Source organism: Panthera onca, chromosome A2, assembly GCF_046562875.1.
Source record: "Panthera onca isolate mPanOnc1 chromosome A2, mPanOnc1 haplotype 2, whole genome shotgun sequence".
Taxonomy (NCBI): Eukaryota; Metazoa; Chordata; class Mammalia; order Carnivora; family Felidae; genus Panthera; species Panthera onca.
This window is the reverse complement of record NC_138340.1, coordinates 80,781,091-80,804,027: the sequence shown is the minus strand read 5'-3', so window position 1 is coordinate 80,804,027 and position 22,937 is coordinate 80,781,091. Positions and strand designations below refer to the sequence as shown.

Sequence of the window (22,937 nt, the reverse complement as noted above, 5' to 3'; positions counted from 1 at the left end):
AGTTTTCATACTACCTTCTTATTTATTTTTAAAATATTTTTTTAATGTTTATTTATTTATTTATTTATTTATTTATTTAGAGAGCAAGCAGGGGAGGGGCAAAGAGAGAGGGAGAGGGAGAATTACAAGCAGGCTCCACACCATCAGTGCAGAGCCTGACATGGAGCTCAAATTCACGAACAACGAGATCATGACCTGAGCCGATATTAAGAGTCAGGCATTTAACTGACTGAGCCACCCAGGCACCCGCTCATACTACTTTTTTAAATCACTAAAGTTCATCAAAGAAATGTATTTGAGCAGCTCTCCTGTTTTAAACACTTTTTAACTAAGTAAGCTTTGTGTTAGTTTGCCTCAGAGGCATCCTTAGGCAAGACAAGGACAAAACTGGTGAAATAGTTTATCAATTCCAAAGAAGACCTCAGTAAAAATTATTTTTCCACTGGATAGTGAATTAATGTGCCTGCATATTTGTGAAAACACTAATGCAAAGTATTTAGGTGTCATTTCTGAATAGACCAATAGAGAGAGTACAGTTTCAGATACAAAAGAATGGGGGTTACACTCTACTTCTGGCACTCATTCTCTCCATGACTTAGGCCATATCACTTAACTTCCATATGTCTCGTTTTATTAATCTATAAAATAACTTGACCAGATTAGGCAACTTCTAAGGCTCCAACAGTAAATATGGAATCAGAATGAACATTTTGGGTTTGTACTACAACTCAGTGGTTTACACTGACCTTAGAAGAGTATTTATTTTTTAGAGAGGACTTTAAAATTTTCAATATCTACTTCAAGGATGTTCTGAAAATCAAAAGAGTTCATCCCCATAAAAAGACTGGGGAAAATGGGAAGAATTATAATGATGATGTTCTGACTGGTCATTTCAGAAAATACAGGCACAAAATTGAAAGGGAATTGAAAAAAAATCCTTTCACTCTCACCACTTTTATTCAACACAGTACTTGAAGTCCTAGCCACAACAATCAGAGAAGAAAATGAAATAAGAGGCATACATATTGGTAAAGAAGAAGTTAAACTATCACTATTTGCAGACAACATTATACGATCCATAGAAAATTCTAAAGACACCATAAAAAAACTACTAAAAGTAATAACCAAATTCAGTAAAGTGTCCAGGTACAAAATTAATACCCAGAAACTGATAGTGTTTCTATATACTAACAATGAAGTCATAGAAAGAAGTTTTTTAAAAGCACTATTTACAATTGCACCAAAAGGAATAAAATACCTAGGAACAAACTTAATCAAAGAGGTGAAAGACCTATATTTGAAAACCATAAAACACTGATGAAAGAAACTGAAGATGACACAAATAATGGAAAGATATTCCACGCTCATTAATTGGAAGAATCAGTATTGTCAAATGTCCATATTACCCGAAGCAATCTACAGATTCAATGCAATCTCTATCAAAATACCAACAGCATTCTTCAAAAAACTAGATCAAATTATACTAAAATTTGTATGGAACCATAAAAGACCCCAAACAGCCAAAGCAATCTTGAAAAACAAAACTGAAGGTATCACAATCTCAGATTTCAATAAAATCTGTAACAATCAAAATCAGCTGTAACAATCAAAACAGTTTGGTACTAGCACAAAAATAGACACATAGATCAATGGAATAAAATAGGGACCCGCAAATAAACCCATATGTATATGGTCAATTAATTTATGGCAAAGGAGGCAAGAATACACAATGGGGAAAAGACAATCTTTTCAATAAATGGTGTTGGGAAAACTGGACAGCTACATACAAAATAATGAATATGAACTACTTTCTAACACCATACACAAAAATAAACTCAAAATGGATCAAAGACCTAAATGTGAGCCCTGAAACCATAAAAATCCTAGGAGAGAACACAGACATTAGCCATGGCAATATTTTTCTAGATATATCTCCTAAGGCAAGGGGAACAAAAGCAAAAATAAACTATTGGGACATATCAAAATAAAAAGCTTTAGCACAGCAATGGAAACCATAATTAAACAAAAACCCAACCTACCTGGGAGAAGATATTTGCAAATGATATATCCAATGTGGGATTAATATCCAAATACATATAAAGAACTGCTACAATGCCAAACAAACAATCTGATTAAAAAATGGGCAGAGGGGAACCTGGGTGGCTCAGTCAGTTAAGCTCAGGTCATGATCTCACAGCTCGTGAGTTCGAGCCCCGTGTCAGGCTCTGTGCTGACAGCTCAGAGCCTGGAGCCTGCTTCAGATTCTGTGTCTCCCTCTCTCTCTGCCCCTTTCCCACTAACACTCAGTCTCTTTCTCTCAAAAATAAATAAACGTTGAAAAAAAATGGGCAGAGGATCCAAATAGATACTTTTGCAAAGACAGACAGATGGCCAACAGATACATGAAAAGATGCTCAACATCATTCATCATAAGGCAAATGCAAATCAGAACCACAATGAGAGTACACCTCATACTTGTTATAATGGCTAAAATCAAGAAGACAAGAAACAAGTGTTGGTGACAATGTGGAGAAAAAGGAACCCGTGTGCACTATTGGTGGGAATGCAAATTGGTACAGCCACTGTGGAAAACAGTTTGGAGGTTCCTCAAAAAATTAAAAACAGAAATACCATGCAATCCAATAATTCCACTATTGGTATTTGCCCAGGGAAAATGAAAACACTAACTCAAAAGGATACATGCACCCTTATGTTTATGGCAGCATTAGTTACAATGGCCATTATTCCACTATTTACATGGAACCAACTAAATGTCCATCAATAGACAAATAGATAAGGAAAATGTAGTGTATGTATGCAATGGAATATGACACAGCCATAAAGAATGAGACTGTGCCATTTGCAACAGCATGGATGGACCTAGAAGGTATTACATTAAGTAAAATAAGTCAGACTGAGAAAGATAAATTCTATATGATTCCACTGATAAGTGGAATCTAAAAAAAATGAATAGCGGTGGAGGGGCAGCCCGCCCAGCAAGGCAGAGCCCCTGAGTCTGGCTTGCAAAAGTGTAGGGGCCGGACTGCATGAATTCTGACAGCCAGAGGGACTTAACATCTGGAATGTTAAAAGTCAACAGCTCTGCTCTCAGAGAGCCAGGAGGGTGAGAGGACACTGGGAGGGAGAGTTGTTGAGCGCCGGAAGACAGAGCTCAGCTCCGCAGGGAACAAAGGCTCTGGCAAGTGCCATCTCCTTCTCCTATCCCCCAGCCCAAATCCCAAAGGGAACCAGTTCCCGTCACTGAACTTGCTTGCACCGCACAAACACCCAACGCTGTGCTTCTGTGGATCCATCCCTCCGACAGGTCTGCCTCCCTCCTGGTGTTGCAGGGCCTCTCCTGTAGGGGACCGCCAATGGCAAAGCAAGCTAAGCCTGTCCCTCCCGCCCCTGTGCACCTTGCGGATCCACCCTAATATACCAGATCCCATCGAAGCATTCTTCTCGAAGCTAGAACAAGCAATCCTAAAATTTGTATGGAACCACAAAAGACCCCAAATAGCCAAAGTAATATTGAACAAGAAGACGAAAGCGGGAGGCATCACAATCCCAGACTTTAGCCTCTACTACAAAGCTGCAATCATCAAGACAGCATGGTATTGGCACAAAAACAGACACATAGAACAACGGAATAGAATAGCAACTCCAGAATTGGACCCACAAAAGTATGGCCAACTAATCTTTGACAAAGAAGGAAGAACAGCCAATGGAAAAAAGATAGTCTCTTTAACAAATGGTGCTGGGAGAACTGGACAGCAACATGCAGAAGAATGAAACTAGACCACTTTCTTACACCATTCACAAAAACACACTCAAAATGGATGAAGGACCTGAATGTGAGACAGGAAACCATCAAAACCCTAGAGGAGAAAGCAGGAAAAAACCTCTCTGACCTCAGCCACAGCAATTTCTTACTTGACACATCTCCAAAGGAAAGGGAATTAAAAGCAAAAATGAACTATTGGGACCTCATGAAGATAACAATCTTCTACACAGCAAAGGAAACAACCAACAAAACTAAAAGGCAACCAATGGAATGGGAAAAGATATTTGCAAATGACATATCGGACAAAGGGCTGGTATCCAAAATCTATAAAGAGCTCACCAAACTCCACACCCGAAAAACAAATAATCCAGTGAAGAAATGGGCAGAAAACATGAATAGACACTTCTCTAAAGCAGACATCCAGATGGCCAACAGACACATGAAAAGATGCTCAACATTGCTCCTCATCAGGGAAATACAAATCAAAACCACACCGAGATATCACCTCATGCCAGTCAGAGTGGCCAAAATGAACAAATCAGGAGACTATCGATGCTGGAGAGGATGTGGAGAAACGGGAACCCTCTTGCACTGTTGGTGGGAATGCAAACTGGTGCATCTGCTCTGGAAAACAGTGTGGAGGTTCCTCAAAAAATTAAAAATAGACCTACCCTATGACCCAGCAATAGCACTGCTAGGAATTTACCCAAGGGATACAGGAGTACTGATGCATAGGGGCACTTGTACCCCAATGTTTATAGCAGCATTTTCAACAATAGCCAAATTATGGAAAGAGCCTAAATGTCCATCAATTGATGAATGAAGAAAGAAATTGTGGTTTATATACACAATGGAATACTATGTGGCAATGAGAAAGAATGAAATATGGCCTCTTGTAGCAACGTGGATGGAACTGGAAAGTGTTATGCTAAGTGAAATAAGTCATACAGAGAAAGACAGACACCATATGTTTTCACTCTTATGTGGATCCTGAGAAACTTAACAGAAGACCATGGGGGAGGGGAAGGAAAAAAAAAAGATTAGAGAGGGAGGGAGCCAAGCATAAGAGACTCTTAAAAACTGAGAACAAACTGAGGGTTGATGGGGGGTGGGAGGGAGGGGAGGGTGGGTGATGGGTATTGAAGAGGGCACCTTTTGGGATGAGCACTGGGTGTTGTATGTAAACTAATTTGACAATAAATTTCATATTAAAAATGAATAAAAATTAAAAAATAAATTTAAATAAATTTAAAAAATGAATAAACAAACAAAAAGCAGAAACAGAACTATAAATGTAGAGAACAATGGTTACCAGCAGGGATTTGGGCAAAATGGATGAAGGAGAGAGGGAGATACAGGCCTCCAGTTATGGAATAAAAAGCAGAGCATAGGAATACAGTCAATGATATTGTTATAGTGATATAATGGGAAACACAAGCTCTGCTTATGGTGAACATAGCATAATGTAAAAACTTGTCAAATCACTAAGTTGTACCATTGTGTGCCGACTATACTAAAAAAACAAAATCCCAAAGTATATAGGATGAAATGTCACTCCCTTACCTTCAGGGAAAAAAGGCTATAAATTCTGAAATGTTTTATGACTGTGACAAAGCTAATGAAAGATCTAATAAAGTACAGGATATCTAACCCAATTCACTAGTCATAACAAATTAGGACAATATTGGTATCTTGAAGTACATCCAAGGACTACTTTGGAAAAAACAAATTTTTAATTATTTTTTCTGTTCTAAAAATAATGTGTGTATTATGAGAAATTTAAAAAAATATACAAATGTATTCATGTGAAAACAAAATTACTCATTCATATCCAGGAGAAAGAACCACTATTAACATTTTAGTAAACTATATTCTAGACTTTTTAAATTAATTCATGAATATCAAGTTTTTTTTAGAAAATTACTTGCCTAAAAAGGTTTCTTTTCCTTTACATTTACTATTTATTAATAGTAAATATTATAAATATTATTTATAAATAGTTCCTATATCATTAAATATTTTTAGAACAAGATTGTTATTGGCTAAATAATGTTCCACCATATAGCCATATTGTAGTTTCTTCAACCATTACAATATCGTTGGAATTTTTTAAGTTTGTTTATTTGTTTTGAGAGAGAGAGAGTAAGTGCGAGCAGAGGAGAAGGCAGAGAGAGAGGGAGAGAGAGAGAGAATTCCAAGCAAGCTCCTCACTGTCACCGCAGAGCCCAATGTGGGTCTTGAACTCACAAACCATGAGATCATGACCTGAGTCAAAATCAAGAGTCAGAGGCTTAACCAACTGAGCCACCCAGGTGCCTCATTATTGTTGGAATTTTATTTGTTTCTATTTTTTAATATTTTAAATAATGAAGTATATAAATCTCTGACCATGTCTTTTATTTTCCCCCCAATTTTATTGAGATATAACTGACACATAACACTGCACAAATTTAGGGTGTACAACATATTGATCTGAAACATTTATACATTGCAAAATGATCACCATTATAGCATTAGCTAACACCTTCATCCAGTCATATAATTACCATTCTTTTTATGGTGAAACATTTAAGGTCTACTTTCTTGGAAACATTAAAGTATATGATACAGTATTGTTAGCAATAATTACTACGTTGTACATTAGATCCTCAAAATTTAGTAATTTTATAACTAGAAGCTTGTTCCCTTTGACCAATATTTCCTGATTTTTCCTACCTCTCAACCCCTGGTAATTACCATGCTACTCTCTGTTTCTCTGAGTTAGACATTTTTAGCATATCTTGTATTTTAAGATAGATTTCCAGGACTTGGATAATTAAATTAAGGGCATAAACGTGGAGGCCACAGTTCCAAATGGCATATAAGGAAGGGTAGCTTTGTCAACCAATGTCCCAGAGAGCACCCTCCCCAAGATACCCTGGTGGCATTGAGCATCATCAGTGTACAGTTTTCATTCCAAAGGTGTCTTGTTACTTTTAGTTTCCACCCCACTGATTATTAGTAAGGATATTTTGCATGTTTGTCGGTTACATTTTTCAGCTTTGGGAATTATCTATTCATGTCCTTGCCCATTTTGCTATGGGTTTTGATGTTTTTCTAACCAATTTACAAGAACTCTTTAAAAATTATTTTTTTACATTTATTCATTTTTTGATAGAGAGGGACAGAGCACAAGCGGAGGAGGGGGAGAGAGAGAGGGGGAGACACAGAATCTGAAACAGGCTCCAGGCTCTGAGCTATCAGCACAGAGCCCAACACGGGGCTCGAATTCAAACCATGAGATCATGATCTGAGCCGAACTTGGATGCTTAACCGACTGAGCCACCCAGGCGCCCCAATTTACAAGAACTCTTTAAATGTGAAGGCTATTAAGTCTATACTATATATTACTTTTTAAAATATTTATTTATTTTTGAGAGAGCGGGGAAGGGACAGAGAGAGAGAGAGACAGAGGATCTGAAGCAGGTTCTGTGTTGTCAGCACAGAGCCAACGCAGGGCTCAAACTCATGACCTGGAACCTTGAGATCACGACCTGAGTCAAAACCAAGAGTCAGACGCTTAATCAACTGAGCCACCCAGGCATCCCTATGCTGTATATTTCTTACCAATATTTTGTATGCAGTTTATAATTAGTCTCTTTATATGTATGTTTTTTAATAAAAAGAATTTCAAATTTTCATGTAATCAAATCTATCATTCAATTTCCTTCTAATTTTTTCCAGGGTTTTCATGCTTAGAAGCTCTTTCCCCTTCTAAACTCAATTGAATAGATAGATATGTGCATGCATTTTCTCCTGGAAATTTTTTCTGTTCATCTGGAATTTATTTTGGTATATGGGTATTCAGTTGGAATTTAAACTTATTTTTCTCATTTATTAAAACAATTTCTTTGTATATATTATTGAATAACTTTTTATCAACCTATTTATTATTTATTAAAAAAATTTTTTAATGTTTATTTTTGAGAGAGAGACAGAGCGTGAGCAGGGGAGGGGCAGAGAGAGGGGAAGATACAGAATCTGAAGCAGGCTCCAGGCTCTGAGCTGTCAGCACAGAGCCTGATGCAGGGCTCAAACTCACCAGCTGTGAGATCATGACCTGACCTGAAATCAGATGCCTAACCAATCAAGCCACTCAGGTGCTCCTCAACCTATTTATTGTAGAATCTTTTCTATATTATATTTTCAATCATTTATTTCATGAACTATCATACATTTCTATTGATGTGAAAGGCTTCAATAAATTTCTACACTAAAAACTATCCACACTAAGCTCAATTATATAAATAGAATAGTCAGGGAATTGGGAATAATGTTTTCTTCACAACTTCTGACTTTAATAGAAATAAGCAGTGCTTATATTACCCATAATTAAATCATGCTCAGGAAGTGGAAATGCAAAGTGAAACTTTCAAAATCTGTAGATTATGCTTATTTCTAGTTGTTAAACATCCATTAATTCCGATAATTTCAGGCAATAATTTCTATGGCAGTTTGAGAATACATGTTTGTCAGCTGAGCATTTATATGGGTAAAATGTAATGAATTTTAGGAAAATATAATAAACCTGAGCCTTCTTGTCTAAAAATACTGAGGGAGGGTCTGGAATTAAGACACAAGGTACGATATCGGGGGCTAAAAGCAGGAAAATGGAGAGAACACCTCTGGTATAAGGGCTGGACTGCCACCTAGTTCCTATGCTTTATAAGCATTATCAAGAAATTGAAAACCAACAAGTATAAAGAGAATATGCTAAAAACTTGCAGGCAGAGAAAATATAATAATGTTCAAAATAACAATAAAATTGTGTCATTTTCATGTTCTCAATTACAGCATGGAAAGTCTTCAAAATTTTCAGAGAGTATTACTTTTAATCTGGAATTCTATTTCTGGCCAACCTATCATCAAACGTAAGGAATCAGGGGCACCTGGGTGGCCCAGTCAGTTAAGCATCTGACTCTTATCAGCTCAGGTCTTGATCTCAGGGTCATGAGTTCAAGCCTCATATTTGGCTCAAGAGAGGGGGGGGGGGGAGAGAGAGAGAGAGAGAGAGAGAGAGAGAGAGAGAGAGAGAGAGAGGAGGAGAGGGAGAGGGAGACCCGTATACTTAAAAAAAATTAATAAGGAAGCAAATATTGTACTTCTCATGTATAATCACTCGGGAAGCAACTGAAAAAGTGCTCCAAGAAAAGTAACAGAGTAAATTAACAAAGAGAAGAAATAATTAAAGGTGATAAGTTGCTTGAGAAGGAAAAAAATCATAGTATATCATTTGGTTCTACAGTGAATAATATTGATATAATCATTGATTGAAACACTGATGACTGATTTTATTTAAGAATGTGATATAATACTTATATTGGGCAGATATGGAGATGAAGTTGTGTGTTGAGGGGCAATGGTATAAAACAAATGTATACCTTCTTCTACCATAATCTGAAGTCACTTGATTTGAGTGTATTTAAAAATATGGATATTGGGGCGCCTGGGTGGCGCAGTCGGTTAAGCGTCCGACTTCAGCCAGGTCACGATCTCGCGGTCCGTGAGTTCGAGCCCCGCGTCGGGCTCTGGGCTGATGGCTCGGAGCCTGGAGCCTGTTTCCGATTCTGTCTCCCTCTCTCTCTGCCCCTCCCCTGTTCATGCTCTGTCTCTCTCTGTCCCAAAAATAAATAAAAAACGTTGAAAAAAAAAATTTTTAAAAAAAAATATGGATATCAATACCAGAAGCAACAGCTACAATGATGACAGTGGCTTACTCTGGAAGTGTTTCTGGAAGGAGTGGAGAAGAAAAGCCTTCCTTTCTACTATAAGCCATTTCTTATTAAATGACCTTTAAAACATTTTTGTCAAAAATAAAATTTAATTTAAAAGAAATGAATATCAAAGCAAGCAAAAGGAAGGAAATACTTAAGATTAAAGAAGAAGAAATGAATAAAAGAGTAAATAGATAAACAATAGAGAAAAAGCAATGAAACCAAAAGTTGGTTCGTTGAAAAAAATAAAATTGACAAATCATTTGCTATACTGAAAAAAAAAGAAAAGAAAAGAAAGAGGAAGAAAGAAAATCAATTTACTAAAATCAGGAGTGAAAGAGGAGATATTACTATTAACTTTGCAGAAATAAAAAGGATTTTAAAGAAATACTATGAATGGTTAATCTTAACAAACTAGATAACCAAGATGAAATGGACAAATTTCTGGAAAGATGTAAACGACTGAAACTGACTCAATAAGAAATTGAAAATCTGAATAGACCTATAATAAGCATACAGATTGCAACAGTAAAACAACACATCCCACAAAGAAAATCCCAGGTCTACATGGCTTCAATTGGTGAATTCTATAAAATGTTTAAAGAAGACTTAACACTAATCCTTCACAAACTCTTCCAAAAAACAGATGGGGGGATACATTTTCCAACACATTCTAGGAGGCCAGTATACCAAAACTAGGCAAATATATTACAAGAAACAAAAACTACACAAATATCACTTATGAATATAGACCAAAAAAAAAAAAAAAAAAAAAAAACCTGTCAGCAAAATAGTAGCAGATTGGAATCCAGCAACATGTTAAAAGGATTATACACCATGACTACACAGGATTTAACACACAAATGCAATATACAAATGTTGTTTCAATAAACAAAAATCAATCAATGTAATATACCACATTAATAGAATAAAGTAAAGGGGAAACAAAACTATGATCATATCATTAGATGCCGTAAGATCATTTGACGGCTTCCAATATCCTTTCATGCTAAAAAAAAAAAAAAAAAAAAAGACATTCAACAAACTAGGAATACAAGGAACAGCTTCAAACTGATAAATGCCATCTATAAAAAACTGAGTTAAAATGATACTTATTGGAGAAAATGAAAGTAACAAGAATGAAAAAGACAAGAAAGCTGCTCTTGCCACTTTTATTCAACATCGTATTGGAGGTTCCAGTCAGGGATATCAGTCAAGAAAAAGAACTATAAGGCATCCATATTGAAAAGGAAGAAGTGAAAATACCTCTATTTGACATATACTAACATAATGACATAATCTTGTGTATAGAAAATATTAAAGAATCAACAAGAAAATTATTAGAACTAAGAAATAAATCCAGCAAGGTTACAGAACAAAAGACCAATATATAAAAATAAGTTGTTTTTCTATACACTATCAATGAATAAACTGGAAATAAAATTAAGAAAACAATTCCATTCACAATAGCATCAAAAATATAAGAGGTTAGCAAAATAAGAGCCAGAATTATACATAACAAAATATAAAACATTGCTGAAGAAACTAAAAGAGGTCTAAACAGATGGAAAGAAATCTCATGTTCATAAATCAGAAAACTTAACTACTGTTAAGATGGCAATAATACCAAAATTGATCTAGAGATTCAACACAGTACTTTTCAAAGTCTTAGCTGAGTATTTCCCAGAAATGTATAATCTGATCATAAAATTCAAACAGAAATGGAAGGGGTTAGGAGAGTCAAAATCATCTTGATGAAGAGTAACAAAATTGGAGGACTTGTACTTCTTATCAACTTACAGTAATCATAACAGTGTGATATTAACAGAAGAACAAACAGATCAGTGGAACAGAACTGAGAGTCCAAAAATGGACTTTCACATTATGGCCAATTACTTTCTGGCAAGGGAGCCAGGACAATACAAAGAAAAAAGAGGTCTTTTCAACAAAAGCCTTTCCCATTCAGTCAACAGGAAATCCACATGTAAAAGAATGAAGATGGGGGAACTTTGCAGAACACTCGGTGAGAAGTGTAGGAGTAGCATCTGTGCAGGCTGCAACCAGCAACACACTCCTTTCTGCTCCCTCACACTGGTCTCAGAGCTCACCAGCTGTAGAAAATGGTGAAAGAAACCACTTAATATGACGTTTTGGGGGTCAAACCCAATGCCATCCAGGAAGAATTGAAAAAGGCTGACAGGCCCTTAAGTACTACCCTGATAAGAATCCATAAGAAGGAGAGAAGTTTAAACAGATTTTTCAAGCTTATGAAGTGCTCTCTGAAGCAAAGAAATGGGGATTATATGACAAAGGAGAACAAGCAATTAAAGAAGGTGGAGCTGGTGGTGGTTTTAGCTCCCTGATAGACATCTCTGATGTTTTTTGGAGGAGGAGGAAGGATGCAGAGAGAAAGGTGAGGTATAAAGGTTGTGTATCAGCTCTCAGTAGCCTTAAAAGATTTATATATGATGCAAGAAGAAAACCAGCTCTGTAGAAGAATGTGATTTGTGACAAATGTAAAGGCTGAGACGGTAAGAAAGGAGTGGCAGGATGCTGTCCCAATTGCAAAGGTACTGAAATGCAAATAAGAATTCATCAGATAGGACCTGGAATGGTTCAGCAAATTCAGTCTGCATGCATGGAGGGTCAAGGCCATGGGGAATGGATCAGTCCTAAAGATAGATGCAAAAGCTGAAATGGAACAAAGACAGTTTGAGAGACGATTTTTAGAAGTTCATACTGACAAAGGCATGAAAGATGGCCAGAAAATAACATTCCATGGTGAAGGAGACCAAGAAACAGACTGGAATCAGGAGATATTAGAAATAGACTGGAATCAGGAGATATTATCATTGTTTTAGATCAGAAGGACCATACTGTTTTTACGGGGCAAGAAGACCTTTTCATGTGTATGGACATAGTGCTGGTTGAAGTACTGTGTGGCTTTCAAAAGTCAGCATCTACTCTTGACAACTGAACCATTCTCATCACCTTTCATCAAGGTCAAATTGTCAAGCATGGAGATATCAAGTGTGCTAAAGGAAGGCATGCTAATTTATCGTAGACCATATGGAAAGGGTTGCTGAATCATTGAATTTAAGGTAAGCTTCCCGGAGAATGGCTTTCTCTCTCCCAATAAACTCTTTCCTGGAAAAACTACCTGAGAGGAAAGAAGTAGAAGAGACTGATGAAATGGACCAGGTAGAACTGGTGGACTTTGATCCAAATCAGGAAAGATGGCACCATTACGATGGAGAAGCATATGAGGATGATGAACATCATCTTAAGGGTGGTGTTCCATGTCAGACCTCTTAATGGGGCCAGTGAATAACACTGCTGGCATTTTATATGTGATAGTGAAGGACTATAATCATATCTCACTGCTTGCTATTGTTTTTAATATTCAACTATAGTAGTGTTTTAAAGTTAAATGAAGAATAAACTCCAACATAAAAGCTCTGATTTTGCCCTGTATATATGATTACTTCAGTGTGCAAGATAAGCTTAATACTTCTAAAAACCACTTTTCTTTTAATAGTTTGTTTATTTTGAGAGACAGAGAGAGAGCATGAGCAGGGGAAGGGCAGAGAGAGAGGGAAAGAATCCCAAGCAGTTTTCGCACTCTCAGCGAGGAGCCCAATGCAGGGTTCGATCCCATGAACCGTGAGATCATGACCTAAGCTGAATATGAGAGTTGGACGCTTAACTGACTGAGCCACCCAGGTGCCCCTGTAAAAACCACTAAAAAAAAAAAAAAAAAAAATCTCCCCTACCATTTCTTAGGCCATGTCTTAAAACTGATTTCAGCTCTATATACATGAAACAGCTTAGACTGAAATGCTATTGACTTCAGTCTATGACCCTTAATTGTTTTGTTTTTTTAAGTAAGCTCTATGCCCAATGTGCGGCTTGAACTCAAGACCCTGGTATCAAGAGTGGTGTGCTTAACTGACTGATCCAGCCAGGCACCCCTATGACCCTTAATTGTAAGCTACGATGTTATGAAGTTAAAACTTGTATTTAACTAGCAATCAGACAAAAAACTTAATTTGTAGAGAAGCATCAATCTGTAATTATATTAAGTGGGATTTGTTGTGATGTCTCTGCATTTATTCTATTGCCTCACCTGTTACTTAAAGATGGCATACTGTGTAATTTGGCCTGTGGTAACAGTGATCGAAATGATACCTCTCTAAAGAAGAGGTTTATCGTAATATGGTGCTGCTTGAGGGATTACACTTGTAGAATTGCATGCCTTTTTGCTATGCCATCTTTTTATTTTTTATTTATTTATTTATGTATATAATTGTATAATCAGTCCTGGCTATACTTTTTTCCTTCTCTTTGGACCTTGATAAGCTTCGAGTAGTGACTTTGGGAGCAGGGTTACTTAGAGTGAAGAGATCTTTACATTGAGAAGTAATTTGCATGTATGAGATAGGAAGGTATTTTAGATGTTTTTACAGGCTCACTTTAAACCATTTAACTTATGCTCCAAAGTAACTATAATTTAATATTAGTACTATAGCTTTAATTGTATGTTTAAAAGCACACAAGCTTAAATCTGGATATCAGAATTAAGCAATTCTTGAAATGTATGAATGTCTCCTTAATATACTGATTACAAAGCAAAATAATAATAATAATAATAATAATAATAATAATAAAGAATGAAGTTGGGCCCCCTAATTCACACCAAATATGGAAATTCACTCGAAATGGAATACAGACTGAAATGTAATAACTAAAATTATAAAACTCTTAAAAGATAACATAGCGGTAAATCTTCACGACCTTGTATTTGGAAATGCTTTCTTAAATACAACATGAAAAGCACAAACAAAAAAGGAAAACAAATAAACTGAACTCTGTAAAAATTAAAACTTTGTGAAACAAAGGATATCATCAAGGAAGTAAAAAAACAACCCACAGAATGGGAGAAAATACTTGCAAATCCTGTATCTGATAAGAGACTTGTATCCAGTATGTATGCATTTATATATGTTTGTATGTATATTTATACACATATATCTCATATATATAAGCCAGAACAATAAAAGATAAATAACCCAATTTAAAAATGGGCAAAGGATTTGAATAAACATTTATGCAAAGAAGACATACAAACAGCCAATAAGCACATGGAAAGATGCTCAATATCATCCTTCATTGGGGAAATACAAATAAAAATCACAATGAGATACCACTAAACCTATATCAAGTAGGCTAAAATAAAAAGGACAGACAACAATAAATGTTGATGAAGATGTGAAGAAATTGAACCTCAGATATTTCTAGTGAGAATGTAAAATGCTGTAGCCACTTTGGAAAAGTTTGGCAATTCCTCAAAATGTTAAACACTGAGTTACTGAAAGACCTGAAACTTCCATTTCTAAATGTATACCCAAGAGATTTTAAAACAAAAGTTCACACACACACACAACTGTATACAAATGATCTCAGGAGGATTATTCATCATAGGCAAAAGTGGAAACAACCCAAATGTCTACCAACAGACGGATGCCTAAATTAAATATGGTATATACATACAGTGGAGTATCATTCAGCCATAAATAGGGATAAAGTACTGTTCATGGTATTAGCATAAACCTTTCAAAGATAAACCTTGACAACATGATAACTTTAAAAAGCTAAGCATAAAAGACTACATGTTGAATGATTCCATTTACAAGACATGTCCAGAAAAGGCAAATTCATAGAGACAGGAAGTAGATTGGTGGCTGCCAGAGGCTGGGGAAATAGAGCGTGACTGCTCATGGGTGCAAGGTGTCTTTTGGAAGGTGATGAAAATGTTCTGAAATTTTTGATGATGATTGTATGAATCTGAATTATACTAAAAACACTTAAATTGTATATTTTAAAGGGGTGAATTTTATGGCCTATGAATTATATTTCAATGAAGCTGGTATTAAAAAATAAAATTGAAATATATTCTAGAAGGCTGTAGATAAGCTAATAGTATATAGACATACAATCATTATTAAGGATGGTCAGGAGTATTTTGGGGTTATCTCTGTTTTTTTTAGAATGATGTTAAAATGGACAAAAAGAAGTGCTTTGTTGCTTGAAACATGCAGAGATCAGACCTAAATTAGTATTTTTTTAAATGCTGCCCTCCTTTAACGCTTCATTAAAAAGAATGTAGTAGGTGGCCCAAGGAAACTATAAAGCCCCAAACTGCAACCAAATTTCAATTAAAGCAAAGTTTAATTTCTGCATATTATATGCAACTTTGAGCCCAGGGAGTGAATAATCTTTCTTTTGCAATGTGTAAGTAGTGTTTCTCTTACCTGCCTCAGGACACATTTAGATGAAAGAAAACACATTAAATTATTGATGTAATGATTAATTGAAAGTACCCTTAAATTATCTATCATATTTATAGCAAAGTCCTTTGGCCCTGTTCAGGCAATACTATAACTCTTACAAGTATGTTCAAAATCAGCCATGCCTTCCTTCCTTCCTTCCTTCCTTCCTTCCTTCCTTCCTTCCTTCCTTCCTTTTTTTGATGAATTACAGTATTGAAGTAAGCAGAATGAATACTTAGGATATAGCCTGGATAATGACTGACTTTTTTATGTGCCTCGTCACATAGAAATACACTCCATCAGCTCAATATAGAACCATATTTGGACTGAGTCTCCTTAGTGTTTGAAGTAAATTCCAGTGCTGCCCGTGGTGCTACATAGAGTGTCCAGGTGGGATTCCTAGTGATATCATCAGTCTATCACCAGTGAGTCTGATCTGGGATAGCAACACATGTAATAAGAACCATTTACCAGCCTATGAAAAACAGACAGTGGCTCCTGTGACACATATATAACTCACTGCCAAGTGTAACACTCAGGCAGGTGCATTTTCAGGGAACTAACAGGAGACAGGAGATGAGAATGGAGTGGTCATCAGGGGTAGGACAAGTGAACATTTTGCTAGAAAGATTTTTATTTTAAGGGTATTTAAAAGGCACCTTTTAAGAGATGGTATTCTAAGCCATCTTGACTAGAAATCAATCCATCTAGGAATTGGAAACTTTTAAAAATATACAGAATGTCAGGCCCCATCCCTAATCAGTTTGTTCAGAATCTTGACATAGGGCTTGGGCACATATAATTCTACTTGTAACCAGGTTTAAAAAAACTACTGGTTTGAGCAGATACACAGCTATACATTTTTCCCTATGAGTTACAAACTGCAACCAATGTTTCGCCATCCCTCTCAGTAACATCTTTCACTCTGCTAACAAACACCACTATCAGCAAGTTATTTTATTACTTCTTTCTCCAGCCAAAGACTCTTTAGAGAGGATTAAAATTTATCCCATGGGCCCTAGTAAGGGATTGTCCCTCAGTTCCCCTTGATTTTTCAGTGTCTTTGGTATATGAGAAACATGTCTTTTTAACTCACAACAACAACAACAACAACAACAACAACAACCAGACAGAATAGTTTTTCAGTGAAATAAGATTCCCCTGTTAACCTAAAGGGACACTGTATGAAATGATGCATTTTCAGAGTTGTCTGTGGTACAGTCACTCACAAGCTGGGGTATAGGCAGGATTTCTCAGCCTCAGCACTACTGACATTTGAACTGGATAATTCTTTGCTATAGGGGGGTGTCCCATTCACTGTACAACGTTTAGCAGCATCCCTGGTCTCTAACCTCTGGATATGACAACAAAAAATGTCTCCAGACATTGTCAAGTGTTCCCTCAGAGCACAGGTAAAATTGCCCCTGCTTAAGAATCCCTGGAATATAGTTTTGTAAGAACTCAGCCCATATCAAAATTATAATATTTACACTAAACCTTTTGTTTACCACTTTGAATATTATTCATTTTGACATTTATACTATGAACAAAATTTCAAATTTGGCTCATGTCTAGGAGTCTAATTATATATAATATCTCCTAATGCCAAGGAGCATTTTCTATTGAAGTCAATTTCGGTAGCACAGTCATAATCAGTTTCCTGCTTTGCTCCAGGCAAAAGAGAAAAATAAGATCTCTCTCTCTCTGTCTCTGTCTCTGTCTCTCTCTCTCTCACACACACACACACACACACACATTCTGCAGTAGATATCTGGATAAATGGTCCTTGCTGGCTCAAGCTAAGACTCAGTTTTAGGAAAGTTGTTTTGTCTGACTCACATTTTCTGTGAGTTTAGTCTTTGACTAACATAGCCCTTAGGGCTGGGGAAGTTGAAGCGTATAGTATTTTTGTTTAAAAGGCCTTTCCTCGAATTGAACACAATGTTGTTAGAGAAAACCCAGTATGGTTAAATGGGAATGAATGAAAATAGAAGATATAAACATCAACATTCAAAGATATAAACATCAACATTAAAAGGCTTTTACTCGAATTGAACACAATGTTTTTAGAGAAAACCCAGTATGGTTAAATGGGAATGAATGAAAATAGAAGATATAAACATCAACTTTCAAAGTCAAGAGCATACCACAAAGACCAAGGATTCCCTAACAGAAAAAAGACTGAACCGATTAATCATAAAATTAGGTATTTTAGAGTTGAATTACATGCTTTATGATTTCTCTTTCTTCCCCTGGCTGGGAAGACATGAACAAATCATCCAATTTCTGAAACTCAGCTAAAAGAAAGCCTTTACTGCAAACAAAGGCAGAGACAGTGTAGCTAAAAGTAAGTCATGGAAAATGAATATTTTAAAATTCCTTTGGAATTACAAGGCCCCCTGACTAATAGCACAGAAATGATGGCCCAACATTACAATTTTTGCCTCAGTAAATATACACTATTTACATTACATTCGCAATAAAGTAGCAACCAGGAAGACCATCTTGACACAGCTTGGCGTTTATAATGTCATTCTCTGCCTTCCTGTGAATATCACATTTTTGTACAACGCTAAAGAAATCACATTTTCATTCTTCTGTAGTTCATTATGGCTCATTGCTGTAGCAACTGCCAAACCAGTCAATTTGTATAAATAATAGAACAAGCTTCTATTGTCTCTCATCTGACACAGTGCCAACTAGTCGGTCTACCTTCTCCAAGAGGGAAATCATGTTTTTAAACTCTTTATCTAATTTTAAGGTCCCTGGAGGTATCCTCAGTAAATTCTTCTGGAGCCCTGAACTGAGGGTATGTACTCAAGTACTTACTCCTTTAAATTAGGTCATAGAAAGACTACTGATTCCCATGTTGCCGTTAGATAAAGAACAAAACCCTATGTGAGTATTTGCAAACCCAAGTCAATTTGTTTTCCTTCTGATTTTTTATAATACTGGCAATCTAGTGACCTTGTTTTTTCTAAATTACTCATCTCCCCAGCACATCAATTAATGTTTGCCTAATTCAGATTTCTAGAATCAATCACGCTTCCCTAAAGAAGTAAAAAGTGGCTGTGGGCTCCTTGTTTTACAACTTTAATTCTCAGCTTGGTTTTTGTCTTTCAGCCTCATTTCTAGCAGTGAGAAGAATAGATAACAATCTTCTTACCCTGCATATTATTTGTAAATCCAAATTTTACAAAATTTGTAAGCCCAAAATTTACAAAACAGAAGTATTCAATGGTTAAATAAACTAAGGGTCTGTAAAAGTAAACAGGTACATAGCTATAGGGTCATCCTCATATACCTATAATGGTATGACCTACATCTAAAATTCTTAATTAGAGATTTCTTCTTTTGAATAGCAATTCATTTCTCTTTTGCTACTTTAAAAGTTTTATTTACAGATGATTTTAGATTTATGGGAAAGTTGCCAAGATAGTACAAGAGAGTTTCCACATACCCTTCACTCAGCTTCCTCTAATGGTAACTCCTAACATAACCACAGTGCATTTGCCAATACTAAAGAATTAACATTCAGATTTTACCAGTTTTTCTAATGATGTCCTCCCCCCCCACCCACAAGTATCCAACCCAGGACATGACATTACATTTACTAAGATTCCTTTTATAAATACAAACATTTCCAGGCAATGTAATTTATTAAATTACCAACCAACCCTATTATGAACTCATTTATTACATCAATCTTCTTCTGGAAAGAAAAGATAAGGGCAGCATAAAAACCCTGGGCTTGTGAGGGAATATAAAGGAATTGTGAAGGGAAGGAAATGCTGCCAAGATAGGAGGGAACAAATCAAAGCCAAAAGACATTCAGTTTTGCCTGGGGCAGGCCCTGTGCGGCTAAGTGTAATTAGCTTCCTCAATTACTACATCTGACAAACTAATTTTCATTTGAGAGAAAACAACAAATCATTAATTACGGTAATAAGTCATGGATTAAAATCTTTGTGTGTGGATTCTACATGCTCTGTGATTTGCGCCCTTGGTCAGTCACCATTTTGCTTCCTCACCCTCTCCAGCACCTCACTCCTGGGAATCTGGTGTGAACACATCTCTGATGCCCAGCCCTGGACAGCACTACTCACTGATGCCACAGAACCAATTCTGAGCCAACTCTGCCATTGGATATACCTCCTTGTGATGCCCTTAGTAGCTAGTCTTCTTCTGATAGCTACCCAAAAGCAAAGATGTATTTTTTAGAAGCAGCAAAGTATTGTGATTAAGAGCTTGAACTTTGTACTCCAATTTGGGTTGAGATCTTAGCTACCACTTAATAGTCTTGATCTTGGGCAAATCAAATAACCTCTCCGAGCCTCGATTTACTCATCTGTAAAGTAGGGGCAATAATAGAACCTAGTTATTTTTGATAAGGGGACTGAATGAGATGATCTCCACAACTATGTGCTTGACATATTAGTCATCCTTGACACACATAAGGTCAATCATATCCTTGTTCTTAAACCAATCCTCCAGTCGGGAAGGACAAAGGACAATGGTTTCCGTCCTGCTATCCAGGGAGGTTTAGAATTTGCCTGCCTCATCAGATGTATGATCTTGGGGATCAGCCATGATTCTTGAGAACTTGTTGTGTTGCTTTCTATATCTCCTTTACTGCCAGGCAGGCCTGGGATCCTTTTCTCACATGAACATCCCTAAGGCACTCCTTTTCTCCCTTCCACATTGTCTCAGTGGAACTTAGACTTGAACTAGACACCTACTCCCAAGACCTCCTGGTTATACTGCCAGGCACTATACTAGGCCCTCAGGATGAGGAAAAAGCAGTGGAAAAAAAAATGTTTTGTGCCCGCAAAAGTTTTATCTGTAGTCACCCACAGCTAGAGTTCTAGATACAAACCACCCTTTCTCTTGATTGCCTGTACAGATTTGTCACTGGGCTCCAATTAAGGGAAATTCCAACGTCAGTCTTCCTTGGCCTGTGCTATCCCCTGCCTGGGCCAGAGCCTCTGGCCATTCTCTGCTGTAGGGTCAAGTTTGTGAGCATTGGTGTCAGACCTATCACCTCCTTTCTACTTGATTTTCGTATGTTAGGCGTTGCCATGACCATCACATTTCGCAACAGAGTTGCACTTCATAAGAGTAATAAAAGCATCCATGAGGTTATAACCTTACTAGTAATAATAAACGGAAACTGTCAGAATTACCTACTTTAAGTAACTAATTGGTTTAGAGATTTAAATACTCTGTACCTCCACGTGTCTTGAATCTTGAGTGGGAAACTCAGGGAATCACATAGCTAGTGATTCCTAATTCAAATCATACATTATCTATCAATAATATGTATTTTTGTATGAAGAGATCTGCTTATATAGGAAGCAAATATATTTAGAACAATGGCAAAGTTATATTGTTTCACAAGCTGTGCCTCTGTGGGGAGAGATCAGTGCTTCTGTAGTATATGCTGTTCTATCAGTATTCATCACCTATCACATTTACAGTCTGAGGCTTGCTTTCAGTTCCTTTGACCACCTAAGCATTTCTTACCACAGGACATTTGAATGTGCTGTGCAATTACCTTTAAAGGAATTCTCTTCCACAGACCACCTCCTAAGTCGACTCTGAGGTCTAATCTTAAGCCTCTCCTCAGAGAGGCTTTCATTCTCTTCCAGACTAAATTAAATTGCTTGTTATAGCTGCTCATTATAGCTGTCTCTCATTCTTCATGGCATATGTTACAATTATTTGTGAGCAGCATAGTCGAGTAATCAAGAGCACAGGCTCTGGGTCTATTGAATGTTTGTGTTTAAATCTGGTTTCAGTGCTTAATGGGGTAAATCACATGAATAAATGACTTAATTTCTCTGTGCCTCACCAATAATAGTACCTACCTCACAGAGTTGTGTTGAAGACTTAAAGAAATTATCCACATAAAACACAGAGTCTGGCATATAGTAAGCTCTCAGTAAATGCCAACAACAATTATGATTTAATATAATAATAACAACAGTAATAATACTGTATTGTCAGTAAATAGATGCTCAATTACTGAATAACTGAGAAACTAGATACAAGTCAGATTTCTCTTGGTCAGAGTGTCCTGTTTAGATAAAGGGAAAAGTTGCTGGCTCATGAAATTAAGAAAACAAAGTTAAGAGCAACCTGAGAGATCAATAACTTTCACAAGTTCAGTCAAAAAAGTAAAGGAAACAATTTGCCATAGTCAAAATGCAGCCGTAGGTTCTTGAAAAACTTTTTAGAGGGGAAAAAAGAAACACAAATGGTCAAGTGCTAAAAAGTACCATTTTCAGTAACAAAATCTAATTAAGATATGATCAAATAAACAGAAATGGACATTTACTTTACCTGATGCATATGTTCCTGGAAAGGTATATGAGGGCATTCAAAGTTGAGTGCACAAAGGGAAATTGCTAGTTAAAGGATTATTGTGATGGGCGCCTGCCTGGCTCAGTTGGTGGAGCACATGGCTGTTGATGTCTGGGTCGTGAGTTTGAACCCCATACTGGATGCAGAGATTACTTAAAAAAACTCTTAAAAAAAGGATTACTATGACAAAACAAATCACAATATTTTAATTGTTTTTTTCCTATAATCTTGCATCTTAATATATTGAATTTAGTCTTAGACGAAGGTTCACCAGAACCTTAAATTTAAATTAATTTAAATACAGGCACACTGTAAAAGTCACATAAACTCAAGATACCCAAATGTGAAATTTTGGAAACAGCCTGTTTAGTAGCAAAGAATAATATTAGCACTGTGCCTTAAATCCCTAGGAAAATAAACTAGGCTTCTAAGCACCGATATAATTACAAGACTCCTTATGAAATCAGAGTACCGATTCCATTTAAAGGCTTGGATTCGCTTCAGGGATGGGTATATAACTACAAAGAAATATTCAAACAGGGATTTTAGAAGTGTACCTTTCGAATAAAGTAGAAATATAAGAATTCCTGCAATGCTTGTGTTACTGACTAAAACAAAAGGAAAGCCTCTGAAGTAACCATGGTCACAATACAAAACTATTTTTAAAATGCTAGCATTGTTGGGTCGCCTGGGTGGCTCAGTCGGTTG

The 22,937-nt window shown here is 36.4% G+C and overlaps 1 protein-coding gene and 1 pseudogene across 1 annotated transcript in view; one reads left to right on the top strand and one right to left on the bottom strand.

Moving 5' to 3' along the window:
- RELN (reelin) overlaps positions 1 to 22,937 on the bottom strand; it is a 524,459-nt gene that overhangs the window by 315,709 nt on the left and 185,813 nt on the right. The gene's annotated exons all lie outside the window — the stretch shown is intronic.
- On the top strand, positions 11,658 to 12,852 carry LOC132679094 (dnaJ homolog subfamily A member 1-like; annotated as a pseudogene).